Source organism: Oncorhynchus kisutch, linkage group LG10 (assembly GCF_002021735.2).
Source record: "Oncorhynchus kisutch isolate 150728-3 linkage group LG10, Okis_V2, whole genome shotgun sequence".
NCBI classification, from domain to species: Eukaryota; Metazoa; Chordata; class Actinopteri; order Salmoniformes; family Salmonidae; genus Oncorhynchus; species Oncorhynchus kisutch.
Genome location: NC_034183.2, coordinates 57,363,344 through 57,377,035, shown reverse-complemented (window position 1 = coordinate 57,377,035; position 13,692 = coordinate 57,363,344). Strand labels below are relative to the sequence as shown.

General features: G+C 47.7%; 1 protein-coding gene across 1 annotated transcript in view; it reads left to right on the top strand.

Moving 5' to 3' along the window:
• The window catches only part of pde4a (phosphodiesterase 4A, cAMP-specific), a 65,667-nt gene that overhangs the window by 21,651 nt on the left and 30,324 nt on the right, over nucleotides 1-13,692 (top strand). The window lies entirely within an intron of this gene.

Sequence of the window (13,692 nt, the reverse complement as noted above, 5' to 3'; positions counted from 1 at the left end):
CTTATGACTATTTGTAATGTCATCTTGTTTGGCTATACCTGTAAGTGAATATAGGTCTACTGTACTGTTAAGCAATACCAACATCTTGACGTAAGGAAGAGATGTTTATACACATTTGAGGTGTTCCGCAATTTGTATTCCTCTAACAACACAGAGCGGAACCATTAATATCATCTTCCTACAGCTTCTTATCCGGTGCCTCTTATTATGTCACATTATATCAGTCATTATCTGTAATATCAGCTTAGCACCCTAGAATCCACCTTCATGGTATGAAATATCATTAACTAAACGATTGCTAAGATTGCCATATTAGCGTGCAACTCACTTTGAAATTGGCTTTGATGTGACGGCATTGAGGTGGAAAAACAAGAGATAAGAGATGATGAGATACAGTCTATAGATAGATAGATAGAGAAAGAGTAGCAGAGAAAAGAGAGATGGATAGATGAGGGAGGAATGAAGAGGGAGAGATGGTGAAGAAGAGGATCAGAGTGACAGTGACACAAAGGTAGCTCTCGATGACTCACACTCTCTGTCTTCCTTCCGCCGTCTCTCTCTCTCTCCTTCCATCTCTCCCTCTCTCTTTCTCATCTCTCTCTCTCTCCTTCCATCTCTCCCTCTCCCTCTTTCTCATCTCTCTCTCTCTCTCCTTCCATCTCTCCCTCTCTCTCTTTCTCATCTCTCTCTCTCCTTCCATCTCTCAATCTCTCTCTTTCACATCTCTCTCTCCTTCCATCTCTCTCTATCTCTTTCCAGTTTGGATGTAAATAAAAGAGCCCAGCAGCCTCAGCCTGCAGAGAGGGAGTTACGCGCTCCATCTCAAAGACAGGGTGATACGCTAAAAATACCCCTCCTTGTGTGGGCTGCATACAGCGGGGCGGATGGCTGCATACAGCGGGGCGGATGGCTGCTTTACACATGACTGATATTTACTGTGCCGGAAGTACAAATATATCAGATGCAACATATGGTCAGGATCAGGATCGAGCCTGGGTTAATGCCTGTTTAGGACTCTGAATCCACTTCCCAGGAGAGCTGCTGCTGTTCAGTCGGTTGTGTTCATCTATTTGTGCTGAGTCCCCCTGATCCCCCTGATTCTTGATCCAATTCTCCACCAGTCTCCACGTTGTGCCCACCCTCACCCCTGGAACTGCATGTCTCAGTGCATCACAGAGAGAGATGAACTCCGTTAGCCATTGTGAGCAAATCGATAAGCCTCTAGCCCTCTGTATGCCAAAACATTTATTCCTCTGGAGACGTATCTCTGTGCGCTGAGTGCAAGTCATTACAATTTTACAACTCCTAATTTGTTTAGATGCGTCTGGCACAAATGAATTAGAAACACCAATTGAAAACGTTCCTCCATCTGTCTTCTCTCTGGACCAGTTTCCATGTCACTCTACCCATCTGTTTAACTGAGGCTCCAATCACATGCTGCAAAACAACAAGGCACAATGGATACCCCGCTCCTCTCCCCAAACACAGAGACACGCTGCTCTCTTTCTCTCCTCCCCCCCTCACTCACTCTCTCTCTCGGTCTCACTCTCTCTGCCCCTCTCTCTCACCCCCCCCCCCCCTCTCTCTGAAGAAGGCAGCCCTCATTAAACCAAACACTTGTTCAGGCTCCCCCTGACATTCCAGTTCAGTAATGCTGGCTAAAATATGTGGATGTTTGAGACACGGTTTTAAACAGTTTCCATTTTACACTAAACAGCCCCTGGTTCCACAGGGATAATTTACATAAAAAAGGTTAGGAAGCTTAGTGGAGCGAGCGGAGGACTGTGTGAAAGAGAGAGAGGGAGGAGAGATAGCAGGAGGGGGAGAGTGTATAATAACTGTGGTGGGTGTGTCAGTCAGCTGTCATTGGTCAGGTTAAAGGCACCATGGGGCCGATGGGGCTGAGCCTCCTGGGTCCCACTGACTGGCTGGGACACTGATTCAGTAGACTGAGGGCCAGAGCTACACACACACACAGACAGACACACACACACACACATGCATATACCCAACACACATACACACATACATGCACAAAAACACACGGTCCAACACTGATCGGCAACACAGAAAGACGTGATGTACATTTATACTGGTAATAGTGGTGGTTTTGTAGCCTTACAGTGAGATAGGATAGAGATGATTCAATGCAATGGTTGCAGGTTCAAATGTGCTTCATATTTGCTTCCCACCATAGTCATTATAATGGCACAACTGATGTCATGGGGCTGGTTGAGTATATATGCATATTCATCATCCATTGACGAATGGAAGTAGGTGAGTCATTTTTTACATGCAGTAGCTGCCTATTTTCACAGATGGTTTCTAACATTGGTTACTCCAACATACTCACAGTTCAGAAATGGTTCACACCCTTTGACCTTTTCCACATTTTGTTGTGTTACAAATTGGAATTCAAAATGATTTTTTGTCATCGATCTACACAAAATACTCTGTAATGTCAAAGTGGGGGGAAAAAATAGATAAAATATTGAAAAATCAAACAGTAATATGTCTTAATTAGATAAGTATTCAACCCCCTGAGTCAATACATGTTAGAAACTGTGAGTCTTCCTGGGTAATCCCTAACAGCTGGATTGTACTTTTTTATTTTTTATTCTTCAAGCTCTGTCAAGTTTGTTGATCATTGCTAGACAGCAATTTTCAAGTATTGCCATAGATTATCAAGCAGATTTAAGTCTGAACTGCCATTCAGGAACATTCACTGTCTTCTTGGTAAGCAACTCCAGTGTTGATCTGGCCTTGTGATTTAGGTTCTTGTACTGCTGAAAGATCAATTAGTCTCCCGGTGTCTGTTGGAAAGCAGACTGAAACAGGTTTTCCTATAGAATTTTGCCTGTGCTCAGCTGTATTCCATTAGTTTTTATCCAACAAAACTCCCTTGCCGTTGACAAGCATACCCATAACATGATGTAGCCACCACCATGCTTGAAAATATGAAGAGTGGTACTCAGTGTTGTGTTGTAGTTGCCCCAAACCTAACGCTTTGTATTCAGGACAAAAAAATGCATTCCTTTTCCAATTTTTTTGAAGTATTACTAAAGTGCCTTGTTGCAAACAGGATGCATGTTTTGGAAAATGTGTTATTCTGTACAGGCTTCTTTCAGTATTGTGGAGTAACTACAATGTTGTTGATCCATCCTCAGTTTTCTCCTGTCACAGCCATTAAACTCTGTAAATGTGTGGGGTACAGAGATGGGGTAGTCGTCAATCAAAATGTTAACCACTATTATTGAACACAGAATGAGTCCATGCAGCTTAATAAGTGACTTGTTAAGCACATTTGTACTCCTGAACTTATTTAGGCTATCCATAACAACGTGGTTGAATACTTATCGACTCAAGACATTTCAGCTTTTCATTTTCTATTCATTTGTCCCCCCGCCCCAAAAAATTCCACTGACATTATCGGGTATTGTGTGTGGTGACACGAAATCAAGCATATTCAGTGACACAAACTCTAAATTCAGGCTGTAACGCAACACAATGTGTAAAAAAAGTCATGCGGTGTGAATACTTTGACGGCGCTGTCACAGTTGAGACGTCGTTTACCATTGCAAGAGGAACAGTCACCATGATTGATGACGCGATGGTCCTTTCATCAGACTGTGACAAAGTTCTGTTAAAAGGAAGCGTATTTCACAGCGACGTGCAGACAAGGAGTTCAGGTCGAGTTGAGGAATGGCAGATGAACAGAAAAAGGACTGTTGATTCATTCTCTAACCCCGACAAAGTTTCTCAGACAGTTGGAGTAGCTGACGTGGTGATGGTAATGCGGTGGGATTGGTGGCTTGGGGGAGAATACAGATGTTCTGGACAAAACCACACGGCAACAGAGACCCGACTACACAGGAGGAGGAACAGCATGGGGCCGGGAGCGCTGTGCTTGTGTAATACAGTGTTATGGGATCTGTTAAATTTACAACCACTGGATTTGTACAATGCATTATACATTCTGAGTGCTGCCAGGTGCTAATCTAGTAGACCTGGATTTAAGTAGTTTTGTAATTATATGAAATGCTTTAGCTGGGTTGGATTGAGCTTGCCTGGTGCCATGGAACTAATAGAATAGTCGTAAAGGCTGCGGTCTGCACCCATCTGGCACTTCAGGCAGGCTAAAGCAAACGCTTAAAGTATTTGAAAGATTTAGAATAGTATTTGAACCCATCATTCCTTCACACTGAAGTGAGCCTGTGGCGTCACACTACATTTGATGGAGGAGACTGAATACCCACTAGGGCGCATCTCTGGATTGAATGAATGACACCACCATCCGCCGGGGGTCAGTCGACCGAGTGATTGTCTGAGGAATCAATTGTAGCTACTACAGTATGTCATACTTAAGCTTAAAGGTGTGTTCCTGCCTGCTACCTTGTTAAAACTCCATATGGCTCCAGTACAGTAGCTCTCTGAGTCAGGCCCCTCTGGATGGTGTCGCTGATCCTGTGGGCAGGATTATGGCTCTGTAATCCTCTGGCTGTTATCTGACCGACCGCATGCAGCACAGTGGACGGGGGAACTCTCTCCCTCTGTCCTCTTGCTCTCTCTCTGTCTCAGATGGAGCCGGCCGGCCGGTCAGGGCATCGCTGGGATGACCAGCTGACCAGCCTGTCACTATGTAGAGAGAATCCCCTCTCTCTTCCTCTTTAACTACTCTTTATCTCCCTCTTTCTCTCTTGTCCTCTCTCTCTCTCTCTCTCTCTCTCTCCCCCTCTCCTCTACCCCGGGCCACCCTGCTTGCATTGCGGTGTCCCTCTGCCCTGTGTGAGGCTGGGACGGCCAGATGCCCTCCCTGATCCAAGGGTGGCGCAGCGCCAGGCTCCAGCCAGGCCAACACTCTCCTCTTCTCATAGGGCTCAGAGCTCAGGCAGTTGGGCAGGGAAGCAGTGTAAATGTTGGCCTTTAAAACACAGCCAGGGCAGGCAGGTCTGTGTCATGGCACCGTGAACTGGCGTGAAACAGAGGGCATGCTGGGGCAGGTAGAAATGGTGAGAGGAGACGGTGTGTTGTTGTTGGCTTGGCCATCTTATTTGAAATGTGCTTTGAGTTGAGTCGGTGATGGGCGTTGTAGCCTGATATGAACATATGCCCCTGCTCTGCTGCAACAGAGAGTGATAGCTGCTCTATAATAAAAGCCCTATTACCCTGCCTGATCAGTTGCTGATTCAACATTCAGTTCGGGATTCAACCGTAGCAATAAATACAGTTGTGTCTGTACGATGGGGCCTTAAAAGTAGCCCCTCCCTTCCTTTCCCCCTCACTCCCTCCCTCCACTCTCCCCCCACGCATGTAGCAATCAGGCAGGTGCTAAACGCCTGGGTGAGGCAATGCACAGAGAGAGATTGACATAGCACGTGGAAGTTAGCATCTGTGCTTGGCTTGGCAGAAAAGGAAGCGGAGGCAGGAAATCACTCATCCCCCATTCAGGCTGAGGGTAGGCCTGGGCAGTGGATGGAGGGATGGAGTGGTTGAGGAAGGTTAATCATTAACTTGTGGAGAGAGAGGATAAGAATGAGTGGGATAGAGGGATCGATTTTGGAAAGTGACTTTAACAAATGAAGGCTCCAGCTCCCCTCCATCCCTTCCTCCCTTCCCACCCAGCAAGGGAATGTGAGCTGTATGCTGGCTGCTTGGGCCTGACCAACTGCAGCTCAAGCCTCGACAGACAGACAGACAGACAGACAGACAGACAGACAGACAGACAGACAGACAGACAGACAGACAGACAGACAGACGACAGACAGACAGACAGACAGACAGACAGACAGACAGACAGACAGACAGACAGACAGACAGACAGACAGACAGACAGACAGACAGACAGACAGACAGACAGACAGACAGACAGACAGACAGACAGACAGACAGACAGACAGACAGACAGACAGACAGACAGACAGACAGACAGACAGACAGACAGACAGACAGACAGACAGACAGACAGACAGACAGACAGACAGACAGACAGACAGACAGACAGACAGACAGACAGACAGACAGACAGACAGACAGACAGACAGACAGACAGACAGACAGACAGACAGACAGACAGACAGACAGACAGACAGACAGACAGACAGACAGACAGACAGACAGACAGACAGACAGACAGACAGACAGACAGACAGACAGACAGACAGACAGACAGACAGACAGACAGACAGACAGACAGACAGACAGACAGACAGACAGACAGACAGACAGACAGACAGACAGACAGACAGACAGACAGACAGACAGACAGACAGACAGACAGACAGACAGACAGACAGACAGACAGACAGACAGACAGACAGACAGACAGACAGACAGACAGACAGACAGACAGACAGACAGACAGACAGACAGACAGACAGACAGACAGACAGACAGACAGACAGACAGACAGACAGACAGACAGACAGACAGACAGACAGACAGACAGACAGACAGACAGACAGACAGACAGACAGACAGACAGACAGACAGACAGACAGACAGACAGACAGACAGACAGACAGACAGACAGACAGACAGACAGACAGACAGACAGACAGACAGACAGACAGACAGACAGACAGACAGACAGACAGACAGACAGACAGACAGACAGACAGACAGACAGACAGACAGAGAGGAGGCAACAGCTCTCCATCACACATGCACGTACACACTCATGAGCTCCAAGTGTGTTGTAGAATCAATGGAAGGGGGGTTCATTGGAAGGAGTGAGAGTGTAAATCTTTCTTGTCCCTTAAAGACTCTCAGGTTTAATTAAACTAATCAGCACATTGACTCAGGCTTCAAAGCCTTTCAGAGCTGCGTTGTTAATGGAATAATGGAATATAATCAAATTCTCCCCCTTTGTTATAGAAATGTGTTGCATAGAGAGGAGGGTTAGGAGTATGGCTGCAGAGCGGGGTTTAGATACTCACAGTGTTAGGGAGCGGCATACACTGCAATATTCATTGCAAGAAAAGCCGAGATAGAACATCATCTTGATTTATCAATTCAATAAGACAAGCCGTTTACAGCACCTGCCAGTACAAAGGTCCCTACTCAGCCATTATACCATTGATCTGAGCATTTTATAGTATTTGCTCAAGCGATGAAGGTGGTTTACAGGTTTCCCATGGCAATGAAAACATATCCAATAGTCATGCAATTTGAACTGGCAGTAACTGCCATCTTGTTGCTGTGTCCATTACTGTGCTTGTGCCTAGTGTGAGATGTGTTGACGCTATGCTACGTCACCTACCAACTGGAAGAAGTAGAAAAACGCGGGTGAGCTACATGATAAACTGCCATTTTAATTAGCCTGCTCCTCTCTCTCTCTCTATCCTCATTGAGCTGTGAGGATTGTTATCTTACAAAGGAAGGAGTCGCCCAGCTGGCACACATCCCTTTTCCTGTGAGACCTCTGATCATCATGTCATTGTCCACACTCATCCTCTCCAGGGGTTCTGTTATCACATAATGAAAGAGCGAGTAGCTGTCCACAGTCATCCTCTCCAAGGGTTCTGCTATCACATAATGAAAGAGCGAGTAGCTGTCCACAGTCATCCTCTCCAGGGGTTCTGTTATCACATAATGAAAGAGCGAGTAGCTGTCCACAGTCATCCTCTCCAGGGGTTCTGTTATCACATAATGAAAGAGCGAGTAGCTGTCCACAGTCATCCTCTCCAGGGGTTCTGCTATCACATAATGAAAGAGCGAGTAGCTGTCCACAGTCATCCTCTCCAGGGGTTCTGTTATCACATAATGAAAGAGCGAGTAGCTGTCCACAGTCATCCTCTCCAGGGGTTCTGTTATCACATAATGAAAGAGCGAGTAGCTGTCCACAGTCATCCTCTCCAGGGGTTCTGTTATCACATAATGAAAGAGCGAGTAGCTGTCCACAGTCATCCTCTCCAGGGGTTCTGCTATCACATAATGAAAGAGCGAGTAGCTGTCCACAGTCATCCTCTCCAGGGGTTCTGTTATCACATAATGAAAGAGCGAGTAGCTGTCCACAGTCATCCTCTCCAGGGGTTCTGCTATCACATAATGAAAGAGCGAGTAGCTGTCCACAGTCATCCTCTCCAGGGGTTCTGCTATCACATAATGAAAGAGCGAGTAGCTGTCCACAGTCATCCTCTCCAGGGGTTCTGTTATCACATAATGAAAGAGCGAGTAGCTGTCCACAGTCATCCTCTCCAGGGGTTCTGTTATCACATAATGAAAGAGCGAGTAGCTGTCCACAGTCATCCTCTCCAGGGGTTCTGTTATCACATAATGAAAGAGCGAGTAGCTGTCCACATCCAAGTCATCCCATCCAAGTTTTATTGTCACATGCACAAGTACAGTGAAATGCTTAATTAACTTGCAAGCCCTTCATGCTCTACCCAACAGTGCAGTAATCCAATATCAAAATAGTGTAACTAATATTTTTTATTTTTTTAAATACATGTACAGTACCAGTCGAAAGTTTGGACACACCTACTCATTCAAGGGTTTTTCTTTATTTTTACTATTTTGTACATTGTAGAATAATAGTGAAGACATGAAAACGATGAAATAACACATGGAATCATGTAGTAACTAAAAAAAGTGTTAAACAACTCAAAATATATTTGAGATTCTTCAAAGTAGCCACCCTTTGCCTTGATTACAGCTTTGCACATTCTTGGCATTATCTCAACCAGCTTCATGAGGTAGTCACCTGGAATGCATTTCAATTAACAGGTGTGCCTTGTTAAAAGTTCATTTGTGGAATTTCTTTCCTTCTTAATGCTTTTGAGCCAATCAGTTGTGTTGTGACAAGGTAGGGTTGGTATACAGAAGATAACATGGATTTGGTTCCCCGGACCCGGGGACGACCCGGGGGGCGAGGCGCAGGGCGATCCGGACGAAGACGGTGGAACTCCTGCAGCATTGAAGGGTCCAACACGTCCTCGACCGGAACCCAGCACCTCTCCTCCAGACTGTACCCCTCCCACTCCACGAGATACTGAAGGCCCCTCGCCCGATGCCTCGAATCCAATATGGAGCGAACAGAGTACGCTGGGGCCCCCTCAATGTCTAGTGGGGGCGGAGGAACTTCCCGCACCTCAGACTCCTGGAGCGGGCCAGCCACCACCGGCCTGAGGAGAGACACATGGAACGAGGGGTTAATACGGTAATCGGGGGGAAGCTGTAACCTGTAACATACCTCGTTCACTCTCCTCAGGACTTTTAACGACCCCACAAACCGCGGACCAGCTTCCGGCAGGGCAGGCGGAGGGGCGGGTTTCGGGTCGAGAGCCAGACCCGGTAGTGCCGGCACCCCGTAGTGGGGCACCCCGTAGTGCCAGAAGACGTGCATAAACAAGGCCTCCGCAATCTGTAGGGCCGTAGGGAGACCGGGCAGAGGGAGGAGACGACAGGACTTAGAGAACCGATCCACAATGACCAAGATCGCGGTGTTATCCTGTGAGGGGGGAGATCGGTAAGAAAATCCACCGACAGGTGCGACCAAGGCCGTTGTGGAATGGGTAAGGGGTGTAGCTTCCCTCTGGGCAGGTGCCTAGGAGCCTTGCACTGAGCGCACACCGAGCAGGAGGAAACATAAACCCTCATATCCTTAACCAAGGTAGATCTCCAGTACCTCCCGCTCAAACAGCGCACTGTCCGACCGATCCCATGATGACCAGAGGAGGGTGTTATGTGGGCCCAATAGATCAACCGATCATGAACAGCAGACGGGACATTGGACGGGAGCGGACTCTGCACGTAATGCCTGCTCAATGTCCGCATCCAGCTCCCACACTACCGGCACCACCAGGCAGGAGGCAGGGAGTATGGGAGTGGGATCCATGGGCCGCTCCTCTGTGTCATACAGCCGGGATAATGTGTCTGCCTTAACGTTCTGAGAGCCTGGTCTGTAGGAAAGGTTGAACACAAAACGGGTGAAAAACATGGCCCACCTTGCCTGGCATGGGTTCAGTCTCCTCGCTGCCCGGATGTACTCCAGATTGCAGTGGTCTGTCCAGATGAGTAAAGGGTGTTTAGCCCTCTTAAGCAAATGTCTCAACGCCTTCAAGGCCTTGACGACAGCCAACAGCTCCCAGTCCCCCATGTCATAGTTTCGCTCCGCCGGGCTGAGCTTCTTCGAGAAGAAGGCACAGGGGCGGAGCTTCGGTGGTGTACCCGAGCGCTGAGTGAGCACAGCTCCTATCCCAGCCTCGGACGCATCCACCTCCACTATGAACGCCAAAGAGGGATCCGGATGGGCCAACATGAGAGCCGAGGTAAACAGAGCCCTCAGGTGACTCAAAGCCCTGTCCGCCTCAGCAGACCACTGCAAGCACACCGGGCCCCCCTTCAGCAGTGAGGTAATGGGAGCTGCTACCTGACCAAAACCCTGGATAAACCTCCGGTGGTAATTGGCAAACCCTAAGAACCGCTGCAACTCCTTTACCGTGGTGGGAGTTGGCCAATTACGCACGGCTGAAATGCGGTCACTCTCCATCTCCACCCCTGAGGTGGAAATGCGATACCCTAGGAAGGAGACAGACTGCTGGAAGAACAGGCATTTATCAGCCTTGACATACAGGTCATGCTCCAACAGGCGACCAAGCACCCTGCGCACCAGGGACACATGCTCGGCGCGTGTAGCGGAGTATATCAGAATGTCATCAATATACACCACTACACCCTGCCCGTGCAGGTCCCTGAAAATCTCGTGACTGATGGCGCATTCATCAACCCGTACAGCATGATGAGGTACTCATAGTGCCCTGAGGTGGTACTGAAAGCCGTCTTCCACTCGTCTCCCTCCCGGATACACACCAAGTCGTAAGCGCTCCTGAGAACTAGTTTGGTGAAGAAGCGCGCCCCGTGCATTGACTCAATCGCTGTGGATATGAGCGGTAGCAGGTAACTCACAGTGATCTGGTTCAGAACTCGATAGTCAATACACGGGTGCAGACCTCCCTCCTTCACAAAAAATAAACTTGAGGAGGCGGGTGAAGTGGAGGACAGAATGTACCCCTGACGCAGGGATTCGGAGACATATGTTTCCATAGCCGCCGTCTCTGCCTGTGAGATGGGATACACATGACTCCTGGGAAGTGCAGCGTCTACCAGGAAATCTATCGTAATTGAGTCGCCTTCTTTCCGGAGAAGGCGAGTGCAAAATCGGCATATTCAGGGGGAATGCGCACGGTGGATACCTGGTCTGGAATTTCCACCGTAGTAGCGCCAACGGAAATCCCTAAACACTTCCCCGAGCGCTCTCGTGACCACCCCGTGAGAGCCCTCTGTTGCCAAGAAACATTGGGGTTATGACAAACTAACCAGGGTAGGCCTAGCACCACGGGAAACGCAGGAGAGTCAATAAGGAAGAGACTAATTCTCTCCTTGTGACCTCCCTGCGTCACCATGCCCAGAGGAGCGGTGGCCTCCCTAATCAACTCTGACCCTAATGGTCGACTATTTAAGGCGTGAAAGGGGAAGGGCACAGCCACGGGAACAATGGGGATCCCTAAACTATGGGCGAACGATCTATAAAATGCGGGGAAAACTCAGGAAAAGTGACATACAAAAACATATGTGCAACAGAGGGCTTTGGGTGAGAATGGTGCCGACTCACCTGGGGTGACGCCAGAGCGTCCTACCTGTTGCCTCGATCCCCAGAGGAACCAACTCGGCACAGACCGGCAGTGTGACCTCTGCAGCCACAGATGGTGCACGAGCTGGAACCCCATCCGGTCTCCCTGTGCACCGCCCCTCCCAGTTCCATAGTTATCGGAGAGGGGGTGCGGGGGGATGGAACCAACAGACCCCGATCTGAACATCCGCGGGTAGCCAGCAGGTTCATCCAGTCGGATGTACAGGTCCACCAGCTGGTCGAATGTGAGGGTGGTGTCTCTGCAGCCCAAATCCCGCAGGAGAGCAAAAACTGATTTACAACGGCGCAGTTTAATAATACAAATCACCGTAAACAAAACCATCAATACAATGGGTACAAAACTCATCACACACCAGACATAACGTGCACAAGCACTTACAATAAACAATTCCGTACAAGGACATGGGGGGAACAGAGAGTTAAATACACAACATGTAATGATGGAATTGAAACCAGGTGTGTGGGAAGACAAGACAAAACAAATGGAAAATGAAAAGTGGATCAATGATGGCTAGAAGACCGCCGAACGTTGCCCGAAGAAGGAGAGGAAATAACTTTGGCGGAAGTCGTGACACATAGTTTTGATGTCTTCACTATTATTCTACAATGTAGAAAAAATGTAAATAAAGAAAAGTCCTTGAATGAGTAGGTGTGTCCAACCTTTTGACGGGTACTCTATATGATAAAGAAAACAAGAGAAATAACAAATAAGATAGGAAGCTATGTACACTGCCAATACCAAATTGACAATGTGAAGGGATACTGAAGTGTTTGCGGTAGAAAATCACACTTGTTAGGGTGTGTGTGTGTGTGTGTGTGTGTGTGTGTGTGTGTGTGTGTGTGTGTGTGTGTGTGTGTGTGTGTGTGTGTGTGTGTGTGTGTGTGTGTGTGTGTGTGTGTGTGTGTGTGCACATGCATGCATGTGCATGTATACTGTGTTTGTGTGTTTGTTCACACAAATTCACACTGAAACGTCCAGCTTTATTACTTAATAACTGATCATTTGATTATGGACTTTTTACATTTTGCATCGACCCCCTGCAGCTTTTAATTGCATTCGTCACAATGAGTAGGAATCATTCAGCAGTCAGAGGATCAGAGCAATGTTCCCATAGCCCATATTTCATAAAGGACTGTTCATGAGTGACTTAAGAGGGCTATGCTCAGGCGGGTCCCTTGTGCCCCACAAACAAATGGGAGCTGAGTTCCCCTCTACCATCCAGCTGGTGCCTTCTTCTTTTTCCTTCATTATTCTGGGGTGAGTCACTGGAAGAGAGACACATGACAGAGAGAGAGGCAGAAAGGGAAAGGAAGGGTCTTGAAAGACAGCAGACATTGACAGTGTGGGAGGAGAGAGAGAGAGAGGAGGGGGAAATGGGTGGTTGACAAGGCATCTCATCTCTGTAGTGTTCTGCTCTGTGGATAGTCTTTGTGCTGCTATCTGCCTTGTCTAGTCAGCCTAGTGGTATGTAGAATTCATGCACCGGGATTTACCTCGGCTGCTGCTGCAAAAACAAAGAAACGGATGACACAAGATTCACATTAGCATGAAAAAACTAAGAGATACACACAAACTCACTGTTGTACACATGCACATACACAAGTGTTCATGCATACATGCAGATAAACTCTTCTCTTGTCTCTCCTTTTTGTCAGAAACAACACACACACACACACACACAGACACACACACACTGATGTGTATGTAGATACAGTACATTTTAAACTTCAGTAAATGATTTTCTCGGAGTAGGGGTCTGTTTGTGAAGTAGCTCTGTACTTGGTCAGTAGGCCCATGTTTTTCTGTGTACTGCAAAGGTCAAGAAGCTTGGCTGTTGGCTTGGCTGTTGATGTTAAAAAAGAATGTTTTGGAAACAAATCATGCATGCTCTTGTAAACAGTTCCACAGGCCATGAGTCACTCCTCCTTCTCTTCTGTCCTTCCCTCCTTTTTCTCCTTGACTCCTTTCTCCATCCTCATCCACTTTCTCTCTCTCTCTCTTTCTCTCTTTTCTCTCTTTCTCTCTCTCTCTCTTTCTCTCT